Source organism: Macrobrachium rosenbergii, chromosome 14, assembly GCF_040412425.1.
Source record: "Macrobrachium rosenbergii isolate ZJJX-2024 chromosome 14, ASM4041242v1, whole genome shotgun sequence".
NCBI classification, from domain to species: domain Eukaryota; kingdom Metazoa; phylum Arthropoda; class Malacostraca; order Decapoda; family Palaemonidae; genus Macrobrachium; species Macrobrachium rosenbergii.
In genome coordinates this window covers 2,476,497-2,489,294 of record NC_089754.1, presented here as the reverse complement: position 1 = coordinate 2,489,294, position 12,798 = coordinate 2,476,497, and the positions used below count along the sequence as shown (strand labels likewise).

General features: G+C 37.2%; 1 long non-coding RNA gene across 4 annotated transcripts in view; it reads right to left on the bottom strand.

The window, feature by feature from the left end:
- Nucleotides 1-309: 309 nt before the first annotated feature.
- LOC136845690 (uncharacterized) overlaps nucleotides 310-12,798 on the bottom strand; it is a 36,946-nt gene continuing 24,457 nt past the window's right edge. For all 4 annotated transcript variants that reach the window (XR_010855214.1, XR_010855215.1, XR_010855212.1 and 1 more), the window contains 3 exons: nucleotides 11,145-11,262; nucleotides 1,161-1,462; nucleotides 310-815 (listed from right to left, as the gene is read on the bottom strand). This is a non-coding gene — a long non-coding RNA (uncharacterized lncRNA). The remainder of the gene's footprint in view (nucleotides 816-1,160; nucleotides 1,463-11,144; nucleotides 11,263-12,798) is intronic.

Sequence of the window (12,798 nt, the reverse complement as noted above, 5' to 3'; positions counted from 1 at the left end):
GATAAAAAATACAGCGATCAGAACATTTTGTGGAAAATAGAAGTGAAATTGGTGCCTTGATGTCTGTGAAAGAAGAAACATACGAGGCACAATTGATAACAGGTAAATATTTATCACGTTAGGCGTGACTAATTGTAGAGTGCAGAGACTTTACAAGTTCATTCAACTGGTGCACAGACAGGAGGTAATGTTCTGTCATAGGACAGTTAAAGAGTAAATTTGGATGAGTTGATTTAAATCATATTAAGTTATATGAGCAATGCATTATAAAACCTTGTATTGCCTGAATGTCGTAAGAAATGTCTTCAATTGTTTTTAATCCTTCTTTCTCTCTACAGGTTTTGACTGCTGCATGATGGAAAAATTGATAAGACAGCAGTAATTTTAACATCTGAAGCAAGGTTCTACACCCCTAGCATGGTATAATGGAAAATATGTCTGCACTCGGCAAGCTGTTAAAGAAATTGCATCTACAAATAAATACTATGTATATACACATGGAATATTTCTTTGCAATAAGTCCATCTATACAGTAACTTGACAGCTTAAGAATACAAGTTTCTTACTGCTAAGCATTTTCTACTATGTACAAGACCCCTGTTACAATATAGCTTGTACAATTTCTATAAATCCTGAAGCTTAGAGATCTAGGTAATATGGGTTTGGAATCACTTTTAAACTGCCACTGTTTCAGAGTCGTCGTTGCCCAGACTTTCTTATAGCACAGTCCACCAAGGTCGGTGGACAACCATATATATATATTGGGGCTTTACCAGTGCCTTCATCTCCTCTGCCACTTCTCCGGCAACGAGAAACTGAAAGAAAACCGAAAAAATATTTTCATTTTGAATATTTTCAAAATGCAGTCTGAATATTCTAATTTTTACTATTAGCAAGTCAGTGAATTTCAAAATAAATATTCAATGAATTTTTATTGCTAAAAGAATTTAAAAATTAAATATTCAAGGTTGAATTTATATGATTGTTCATCATTGCAAAATCAACGAAACACTATTGGCCAAAAAACCTGTATTGCTAAATCAGTGAATTTGAAAATTAATGGTATTAGCAAATCGGGTTGAATTTTATATGATTGTTCATCAAAACCAAAATACAACGAAACACTAATGGCCAAAAAACCTGTATCATAAAATATTCACCTGGGCTACAATTGCATCATGGCTGCATCCAAGCAGTTATCCCTGGATGATATATCTGTGAATTATAATTTTTGGCTTCTGTAGCAGCAAGACAGGCCAGGTTTAGGACAGTCCAAATGTCCTAAAAGTGACAGTAGTAGACAGGTGGTCCACATGTCCTAAAAGTAGAGGGGCCAGTGTAGTTACGTGGACCTTATCAAGAAATGGTACGCTGGTGGGTGGAAAGGGCATCACTTCCTGCCCAGGCCTGACAGAGAGTTCTTGAGGCATCATTGCCATATCTGATATCTTGAGCTTCTGACCTGAAAAACAGAAAGTAATTGTTAGACAAACAGCAAGAAAGACATTGTAATGTTTCACTAAGAAACATTACAAACAGAAGACACTCGGGTTTCTCTAAGAAACATTACAAACAGAAGACACTCAGGTTTCTCAGTTAAATCATCCGAAAATTGTGTAATATTTCTTTTTAAAAGCATTCCACAATACTGCTTTTTATCTTTTAACATAAATGCTTTCTGACCAAAATCATGAAAGGCCTTTTTATAGGAAAACACAAAGACAAATGCCATTTTTCATACGGAACATGAGACAAGAAATTCTAATGTTCCTCAGTAAGGAAATAAAACTAACACTATCAGAAATCTTATAAATGATCACAATCTAGATGTATGCATGCTAACGGAGACTTGGCTAAGCAATAATGTAAGTGATTATTCTAAAATAAACGAAATGACGCCAGGCTCTCACAACTTTTATTTATGTACCGAGAGGAAAAAAGGTGTTGGAGTGGGAATCTTTGTCAAAAAAAAGTGTACAAAGTATCTACACTGAACCAAAATGTTTTCAGTACATTTGAATACATCAATAAAATTAACACTATCAACACACAAATCAGTTTATAAATGATCAAGCACATGTAAGAGATTGTTCTAGATGAATTCAGTGATGACTTGTTAGCTGATATAAAAATATACTGATTTGTGGTGACTTCAGCCTACATCTGGATGATAATGATGACAAATATGTCAAAGAATTTACAGAGTTACTTGAAAGCCACAATCTCGTAAATGTTGTGAAAAAACCGACATCATTATTGAACCATACCATTGACCTACTGTGCATTTCAGGGCCGTGTTTGATTGATTTTCGTCGATAAAATCTTCAAAGCATCGGATATGGATGTATTTTGGAAATAGCTATTTGAAGCCACAGCCTAAAAAAATGTGCAGTGATGTCTAATGTTGATCATTAAGGCACTTATCAGAGTAAATCCAAGAAAAAAAGGGTCGTAGGTAGAGGCTAGTAGAACGTCATCACTGAAGGCCCTCCCACTCATTGACACTGTGGTACGACGTACTTTACTAGACTCCTCGCCCATATACTTTATGAATGAAGACTCAGACGTTGGTGGTAGTAGTAGTAATAGTATAGTATATGGAATTCTTATATTGTTTCACACGCACTCAAAACACCTACCCTGCATACTCTCTCTCTCTCTCTCTCTCTCTCTGATGAGTCATGGCCCTAAGTAGAGTACAATAAGGGGATGTGCATCAAATGAGAATATTAATTGTATAATACAGTTCCATGGCGCAATTCACGTTTCGTTTAACTTGAAATATGCACAAAGTCTCGCAGTAACACACTGAAAACCACCATCGTTACCCCGAAGTTTCTGTTGCTTCAAATTGTCTCCTCAAAAGTTCCTGTTCACGAGTACCTGCTTAGTCCTGTTAAATGAATGTAACATAACGCAAGTGTTCTAACCCTAACTTTCTTAAATCATGATCAACCCCATAATAAATCCACAGTGCTTGGTAGAGCACACTACTCCCCCTTCATTATTTTATTTGTGTGTGTGTCAGTTTTGCTGTTTCTAGACGCTTGATTCATTTACTTGGGACTTGTGTGTCAGTTTTGCTGTTTCTAGACGCTTGATTCATTTACTTGGGACTAAGTATACCTTAGTTTAACCAGACCACTGAGCTGATTAACAGCTCTCCTACGGCTGGCCCGAAGGATTAGACATATTTTACGCAGCTAAGAACCAGTTGGTTACCTAGCAACAGGAACTACAGCTTATTGTGGAATCCGAACCGCATTATAGCTGAATGAATTTCTATCACCAGAAAGTTCATCAGCCGGTCGGGGAATTGAACTCCGGCCCATGAGTGACAGTCTGAAGCTCAACCGACTCAGACACTCATGTTTAATGTAGGGGTTGTTGAGTGGTTATCAGTGAGTCTCTATATTCCTGGTTTTTGACTTTCATTCTTTCAATTCTCAGTTATTTTGATTACATATTTCATTTAATAACTACATTGTAATGCTGAATGAAATTCTTAACTCATAGTCCAAGCGCTTGGGCTATGCCCTAAATTTGATAATCCAGTAAACCGTCGATTATCCTGAACTTTATTGAAATCGAAGGATGTATGAAATAAAAAAACAATTATTGTACTATAAAATTATGCTGTTGTTTGTTGAAGATTAAGCCAGCCTTGTGTGAATCCCGCATATCCTACTCAAGGTATTGCTTACTGTACAAGATGGTCAAATATTTGTGTTTCTACGAGCATTATCATACTACTGGCAACCCTGCTATTACGTCCGATGTGAAGTTGACGTCACAACTTATCTCTCCGGTGCTTCTAAATTTAGCTAAGGTTCCCTTTAAATTTCTTTGATTTCTGATAGTTTGTTAATTATCCACACTGGACATTACTGCATATTTTTGCCAATCAGGCTGTTCAAACAGCTATTTCCAAAATACGGTCCATATCCGATTCTTTGGGAAGATTTTATCGACGAAAATCTATTTGAAATGTACAGTAGTGATAAAAAACAAAAACGAGATTGTGAGTGACATACAAGTTGAGCCTGAATGGGTGACATCTCCAATACATAAACTAGTTACATTTAGTATAAATATCTGAAAAGGTTATACGCTGAAAAAAAACTATCACTTACAGAAACAAAACCAACTTTAAAGTTAAGTATACCTTAGTTTAACCAGACCACTGAGCTGACTAACAGCTCTCCTAGGGCTGGCCGGAAGGATTAGACTTATTTTACGTGGCTAAGAAGAAGTATATCTTAGTTTAACCAGACCACTGAGCTCATTAACAGCTCTCCTAGAGAGGGCTGGCCCGAAGGATTAGACTTATTTTACGTGGCTTAGAAGAAGTATATCTTAGTTTAACCAGACCACTGAGCTCATTAACAGCTCTCCTAGGGCTGGCCCGAAGGATTAGACTTATTTTACCTGGCTAAGAACCAAATGGTTACCTGGCAACGGGACCTACAGCTTATTGTGGAATCCGAACCACAATTATACCGAGAAAGGAATTTCTATCACCAGAAATAAATTCCTCCAATTCTTCATGGGCCGGCCGGAGACTCGAACTCGGGCCTAGCAGAGTGCTAGCCGAGAACTCTACCGACTCGTCCAACGAGGAACTCAACCAACTATAAAGCTGATGAATTTATTGTTGAGAGCATAAAGAAAGTGAGAGATAGACAAGCCAGGAGTGCCGGTGTAATTTGAGGAACACCTTGACAGGCGACCAAGTATGTGTACAGGAAGCTGTTTTACATTCTACAGCAAAAGTATATTGGCGTCAACCTACAACGATAAATGTCCAGAAGTAACAAGGCAAATGACAGTTAAAGGAAATGCCAAATGGTTCAACAGTGAATTACGTGAATCTAAGAAAAAGAAAAATGTAAAATCTACGAAAAAGATCGAAAAATTCAAGAAGTAGTGAAAATTAGTCACTGTTTTAGTGAAAACCAAGAAAATATATTACAATGAAATGTTTAGTGTAGGGAAAATTCCCCCCCAAAAAATCCATGACAATTTAGGCGGCATATTGGGACTCAAGAAAGAAAAAGTTCTACCTGACGTAACTTGTGACTACAAAAACCTGGCTGATAACTTTGAAGAAAAAATTGAAAGAATCTGTCATGGTTTAGATAAGGCGATTCCTCCTGATCTCCTGGTGATCGCAATGAGAAATAGCAGATTCAGCAAGTTTAAAGAACTGAACATGAACGACTTTGATAGAATGATGAGAAAAGTGGAAAACACCTATTGTGAAAATGACCTGTTTCCAATGAGTGATAAGTGGCAAAAAACTTTGATCAGTTGCTGGAGCTATTTTTGATATCGTCAACATGAGTCTAGCACAGGCATCTTTCCCAAATAGTGAAAGGCTTGCTTGTATAAAGCCGGCCTATAAGGGAAAAGGCGATAAAGAAAATCTAAGCTTCTATAGACCAATGTCGAACCTATCGTACTTATCAAAACTTATAGAGACGTTAGTTCACAAACAGACATGGAAACACTTGAAACAACTCAAGATCATACCTGATGATCAGTCAGCATGCAGAAAAAACCACTCAGCAGAGACTACATTGTGTGCAATTATAAATGACAGGGTAGAAATGATAGCAAATGGAAAATGTGGCATCCCGGTTATGCTTGACCTAAATGCAGGCATTTGACACAGTTGACCACAATCTACAGCTTGAAGACCTGGGAGCAGTAGGCATTTAAGATGACGTACACAAATGGTACAAAAGTTACTTTAAAAAAAAGGAAGGCTACATTGGTTATATCAAATGTGAAATCAGAAAATAAAAGCCTAACAAAAGGAGTGCCCCAAGGCAGCGTTCTGGGTCCACTGCTATTTGGCATTTACACAATGAATTATCTAGAATTCTAAATAAGCACAAGGTTAAGTATAAACTGTATGCTGATACCCAATTCTATTTTCCTGTCGAAACGGTTGAAGACACCATTAGTTAAATTGATGCAGTAATGAAAGATATCAAAAAATGGATGTCGGCTAAGAAATTGAAACCTAATGAAGACAAAACTGAGTGTATGCTATTTGGATCTGACAGTGCATTACGAAAATATGAACACTTCAAAAGAACAACTATTGGTTCGTCAACAATAAATATTGTATCAGCAGTGAGGAACTTAGGAGTATTTATTGATAAATCATATTAGAAGATACTCTGAAAACGGCAATTTGCAACCAAATACTTTCGAGGCTCGACTATACTGCACGTTATTTACAACGGTCTCCCTAACTACCTACTAAGAAAATTGCAAGGAGTACAAATTAGGGCCGCCAGGTTAATAAAATGACTACGTTCCCGTGACAGAATAACCCCAGCACTAATCGAGCTACATGGGCTCCCAGTAAAAGCTAGAATAGAATATAAAATACTACTTACAGTCTTTAAAGCACTGAAATATGATGAACCAACACACCTGAGAAACTGCTTAAGCTTCTTCAGACCCGAAATGAATATTGTAATCAGACATGCAAGTGAAGCATACAAGCTATTTGAACCTAGAACAAATTGTAAGTCAGGCTAGAGAGCATTTGAACACTGAGCACCAAGACTATACAACAAAATACCGCCTGAAGTGAAGAGCACACAGGAAGAAAGCAAATTTAAAAAGGAACTAAAGACTCTCCTGTTCTGCAGGAGCTACGATACTAACGAGAAAACACAAAGACAATTACAAAAAGAAGCACCTTATTTTGAAAACGTACAAGGGCCCGCCAGAGAGGGAATTATCCCTGTGGAGGACTGTACATAAAATCAAACAAGAAAAGTATACCTTAGTTTTACCAGACCACTGAGCTGAGTAACAAGGGCTGAAAAGGATTAGACTTATTTAACGTGGCTAAGTTTTACCAACGGGACCAGCTAATTTATTTCACCAGAAAACATTGAAAGACAATTACAAAATATAAGAGCCTTATTTTGAAAAACGTACAAGGGCCTGGAATTATCCCTGTGGAGGACTGTTAAAACAAAACAAGACTTAGTTTTAACAGACCACTGAGCTGATTAACAGCTCTCCTAGGGCTGGCCCGAAGGATTAGACTTATTTAACGTGGCTAAGAACCAATTGGTTACTTAGCAACGGGACCTACAGTTAATTTATTTCACCAGAAATAAATTCCTCTAATTCTTCATTAGCCGGCCCGGTGAGTCGAACTCGGGCCACAACTCTACCGACTCGCCCAACGAAGAGCTAAAAGCAAGGTGAAACAAAGTGAAGAGAAGCAATTTCATCTGAAATCTTCTTCAGTTCAGCAGATGATTTCTCTAACTTTGCACTCCAGGGCTCTAAAGGAGCCTTAGCAGCAGCTATTCCTGATTTGCTTGATGTGCAAGTTTTCTTCGATCTCTGATTGGCTTCTTCATTCACAAGTTTTCTTGATGCTTCAATCTCATCTTGCTGTGATTCTGGCTTTTTTCCGTAGGTCTGCCTCCTCCTCTTCTTATTTCCTCTTGAGTTTTAGCTGCTCTTCCACTTCTTTTTATTTTTCTTCATTCTCCTGTTCTTCTTCTTCTGCTCTCTTTTCTCCATCATTCATAGCTCTGTAACTGCTGCGGTTCACTTCGAAATGCACGGGTGATCTTGGCAGTGATTGGCACTTGACTCGCTCCTCCTTCGTGCTTAACTTTGTCCTGCACTTTGTCCTGCACTGTGCTAGACCATTTATGGATCTCTCATTCAGGCAGCTCCTACTGGCTGTGACCAAAATCTTGTTAAGAGAGAAACCCCCTCAACATGAGCCTGTCTATGGCTCAGTGTCAATGCTGCCTTGACAAGTTTTCCAAGAGTTGGGTATTTGGGGATTCCTAGACTGGTGACATTGCTTAGAAAAGTTTCCCAATAGAAATCAACTCGCTTCCATCTGATGCAGTGTCCATTTGGGCTGTCATACTCATCTATATGACGCCTTTGTAACTACTTCATTGGCATACAACTGCCACTCTGGCATAAGGTTGTCATGCTCTGACAAGGGCACAGTCCTGGACATTTCACATGCAGTGTCCATTTGGGCTGTCATACTCATCTATATGACACCTTTGTAACTACTTAATTTGCATACAACTGCCACTCTGGCATAAGGTTGTCATGCTCTGACAAGGGCACAATTCTGGACATTTCACAAGCCACTTCTTCAGTAGACTTTTCAGAAGACTTCTCTCTTCTCATCAATGGATGCAGGCACTGCAAATGGCGAAGCAGGTTGCTATTCAGTGGTACCCTGTCAACCAAGCACCTGACCACTATTGTCATGAGTTTGGGAGCATCATGTCTGAAAATGTTCATTTCACTTTGCTTCAGCTCTGAAGCAAAGTAAGGCTAACATTACAATCTCCCAATGAAATGAAAGATCGTTTTGGTCAGGGGGGCCAGATGTCTTTCATCTCTAAATAGTACAGTACTTGCTTTGGTGATTGTTTATATAAACATTTATGTAACACTAGATGGCAGCCTATATAAAACCAAAACATCGTCATTAATAATTCAACACACTTCTGTAGTCTTATGGCTATTCATAAACACTGAATTTTATTAATCCTTTCAAACCTTTTAATAGGAGTGTCCTCAAAAAAGTAGAACTAAGTAGGAGGGGGTCTGAAAAAGTAGGAGGCCTGAAAATATGATGAGACACAGGCCTTTTTGAATATAGAAAATACAGCAAGACGGACCTTTTTAAGTATAGAAAATAATATAATAGACAAGCCTTTCTGAATATACAATATAATTCAAGAGACAGGCCTTTTTTCAATATAGAACATGTAACATACAGGCCTTTTTGTAATCAGTATAGAAAAATATATCAGACGTGCCTTTTTGAATATAGGAAATTATGACATATAGCCTTTGAATTGACAAAATATGACCGACAGCCTTCTAAAAGATTGAGATGATATTCGTGTTGCAGTTTTAGCAGGGAAAAAGACCTTGATCAGATTATTGCAAAATCATGGTGCCGTACACACCTAAAAAGTATTACATTCATAATATGTAAACGGTACACTACTCATACAAAATGGTACAATATTTATAGGGTGTGTTACAATATTCATACTGCATTATGATGAAAAAATTGTGTGTAACAAAGCCTAATCACATAAACTTGCTGATTATGGGATTATGTAGTCGAAATCTCAAAACCCTATCAGGGAAGAGAGAGAGAGAGAGAGTTATTTGGTCTAAATCTATAAAAAACTATCCGGAACAAAATAATATTTTGGCAAACAATAGATGAGAGAGAGAGAGAGAGAGAGAGAGAGAGAGAGAGAGAGAGAGAGAGAGAGAGAGAGAGAGAGAGAGAGTTACAAGGATTAGGATGTCTCAAAGACTTATTAGTCCATCCGAGGAGACATCATGTGCTCACTTATCTCTAAGGAGCAGGCTTTACTCTTCATTCACTGTGTTCTAATGATTTTGTCTAGCTTTCTTTTAAACTCTTCCACACTGTTGCTGTTGACAACTTCTGGGGCAGTTTATTCCATGTGTCACATATCTTATATGTAAAAAAGTTCCCACAATGAGATGTGTTGTATCTCTTCAGTTCTAGTTTCCATCCATTATTTCTCGTCTGGTTTTCGTTCAATGTGAAGAGGTTACTGTCTACTTTTCTTATGCGTTTCGGTATTTTGAATGTTTCTATTAGTTGTCCTCGCAATCACCACGTTTCAAAGTCGTACATATTCAGGCTCTCTAGTCGCCTTTGGTAACCTATTTGCCTGACGGCTCTTGCTTGTACTACTCCTAATCTATTTATGTCCTTTCTTAGTGTCGGTGACCAAAACTGTACTGCATGTTCAAGATGAGGTCTAACTGTTGAAGTGTAGAGCTGCAGCACCATTTCCTTGTTTCTGTATTTGAACTGCCTCGTTATGTATCCCACTAATTTCTGTGACTTCTTTTCAGCTTTCATGCACTGTTTTGTGGATTTTAAGTCCTTGGTAATAATGACTCCAAGGTCCTCTTCTTGTTCTACAATATTCATGTCAATCCCAGTCAGCCTGTAGTTGGCATGAGGGTTGTTTGTTCCTATTTTAAACACTTGACACTTATTCAAGTTAAAAGGCACTTGCCATCTTTTTGACCACTCTCCTATTTTCCTCAGATCATTTCTTAAACTTTCCACTGTATCTGGGTCTGCTGCACCTACCCTAATTTGGTGTCATCTGCAAATTTGGCTATCCTGCTAGTTAACCCTACATCAATGTCATTAATGTAAACCAAAAACAAGACCGGGCTAAGGACAGAACCCTGAGGAACTCCGCTTGTCACATCTGCCCATTCTGATTCTTCACTGTTTATTATGACTGTTTTCTGTTAGTTAGTCAGTCTTCGATCCAATCTGCTATTTCTCCTACAATTCCTGAAGCTCTAACTTTTGTTATTAGTTTCTTGTGTAGAACTTTGTCAAAGGCCTTTTGGAAATCAAAGTAGAGTATATCTATTGCTCTACTACTGTCGTAAATACCAAGCATGTTATGAAAAAACTCCAAGAGGTTTGATAGGCAGGATCTGTTTTGTCTGAAGCCCTGTTGGCTGTTTAACAACAGGTTGTTTCTATCAATGTGATCCACAATTTGATCTGCAATTTTGGACTATAAAATCTTACAAGGGACTGACATTAGGCATTGGTCTATAATTTCCTGGCTCCTCTGTTGGAGCTGTTTTGTAAACTGGGGCCACATTTTGTTACCTTTCGTTGTTCTACAGTTTTTCTGTAGAGTTTATGTAGGTGGGGAACTTTCTCCCCTTTTAACTCTTTTAATTTCTCTTGGATGAATCCCATCCGGGCCAGATGTGAACTTGTTTAGTTTTTCTATTTAGCAAAATTTGTATATGTGTGTGTGAGAGAGAGAGAGAGAGAGAGAGAGAGAGAGAGAGAGAGAGAGAGAGAGAGAGAGAGAGAGAGATGCTGAACACAGGCATATGGAGAGGAGAGAGAAATGTAATGCTGATACACACACACACAGAGAGAGAGAGAGAGAGAGAGAGAGAGAGAGAGAGAGAGAGAGAGAGAGAGAGAGAGACGCCTACACCACAAAATGGTTATGAATGGAATAAAATCGAAGTGCTAGACTGTAAATACTGGTAGATATGTTGCAATAAAGGGAGGCACTTACTAGTTCTGGTGTAATATATTAGCTGATGTATTCATAAATCCTCCTCATACATTCGCATTAAGTCTGATGTTCCTTTGGCCTTCGTGATGTGATGTTTTTTTTTCCAAATGAAATTTGCCTAGAAAGAAAAATTGAATGAGATCTTTGTTTGACATTTTAACATTAATTTGCTAACCTAAATAATAAATATATAACAATATAAATTTTAAAAAGTAGAAATATTTTTAAATATATCTTTGGGGTGGGTTATGATTATAGAAAAATTATTCTAAAATGCAGCTGTCTGAAGCAAGAAAAAAATTTTAAAAACTAAAGTGTTACAATTTGAGAAAAATGTTTAAAATGTAATGGTTATAATTGTGGAAAATTCATTTAAAATGCAATTGATTTGAATTAGGGAAAATAAACTTAAAATTAAAGGGTTACATTTAGGAAAAATTTATTTAAAATGCAATCTTATGAGAAAAATTATTTAAATGTAAGGAATAACAACTATGGAAATTTATGTAAAAATGTAATCTTTTAATTATGTAACATTTATTTAATATGCAATTCTTTTCACTGAGGAAAATTTATTTAAAATGAAAGGGTTAGTTAAAAGAAGAAGAAGTTATAATTTGGAAAAATTTAGTTAACAGCAGAGTCACTACTGTTAGGCTGATTCAATTTTGTGTTAATCACCGATTCTTGAGTTGGGTGAATCTAAGTTTAATGTAGTACCTATGGTAACACAGGTTAGGTCAGGCTATATTATTCACCTAGGGTCAGCTAAGCAAGGCTCTGATAGGTTACGTCAAGCTACCCAAGACCCCTGGGGTTTGGCTAAGTCAATTTTTGGTTCACTTAGTCACCTGATTGTTGAGTTTGGTGAAGGTAAGGTGAGTTAAGCACATAGGGGTAGTAAGGATAGGTTAGGCTATATTGGACACCTGGGGCTAGGTTAGGTGAGCCTAGCTAAGGCTAAGTTAATACAGGATAAATTTAACTCATAGGACGTATTATTAACACATCAAGTTAGGCTATGTAAAACTAAGGACGTATTATTAACACCTTATGTTGGTCTACGCAAGACTAAGGATGTGTTAGTAACATCAGGTTAGGCTAGTCAAAGTTGAACTACATTAGATTATGAAATGCTTTTTTTCCTACATTCAGTAGTGTAATTAACTTGACACTAATGACAACTGATTTTATTCTAGCCTAACACACTCTCATTAACATAACTCTAATTTGACACAGACTACCATGAGTTAATTTAGTTAATATTGGGAATTTTGGACCAATGATTAAACATACTTATTTGGGGCCTAAATTCACATTGCCAATAACATTAACATTGGACCAGTTTAATAACCTAAATGATTTTTAAACCCTAACTTCATTCAGTTTATAACATTAACTTTGGTTAATAACATGGGTAGATCTAAGTAGCAGCTTCGCGGTGGTGATTTCTTTCTAACTTGACTTTTTCTACAGTTTTTTGGTTGCTAATTATGGATTTATCTTCAATTTTTGTCACACGAATGTAATTAACCTGTAATTATCCCCCAAAGTCCATCCAACAACGGGTTTCCATACACGATCTTCACAAGACAGAGCACAGGTATATACGTCTGTTTGGAAAGGTTCATATCCTGTCCGGCAAGTGCAATAA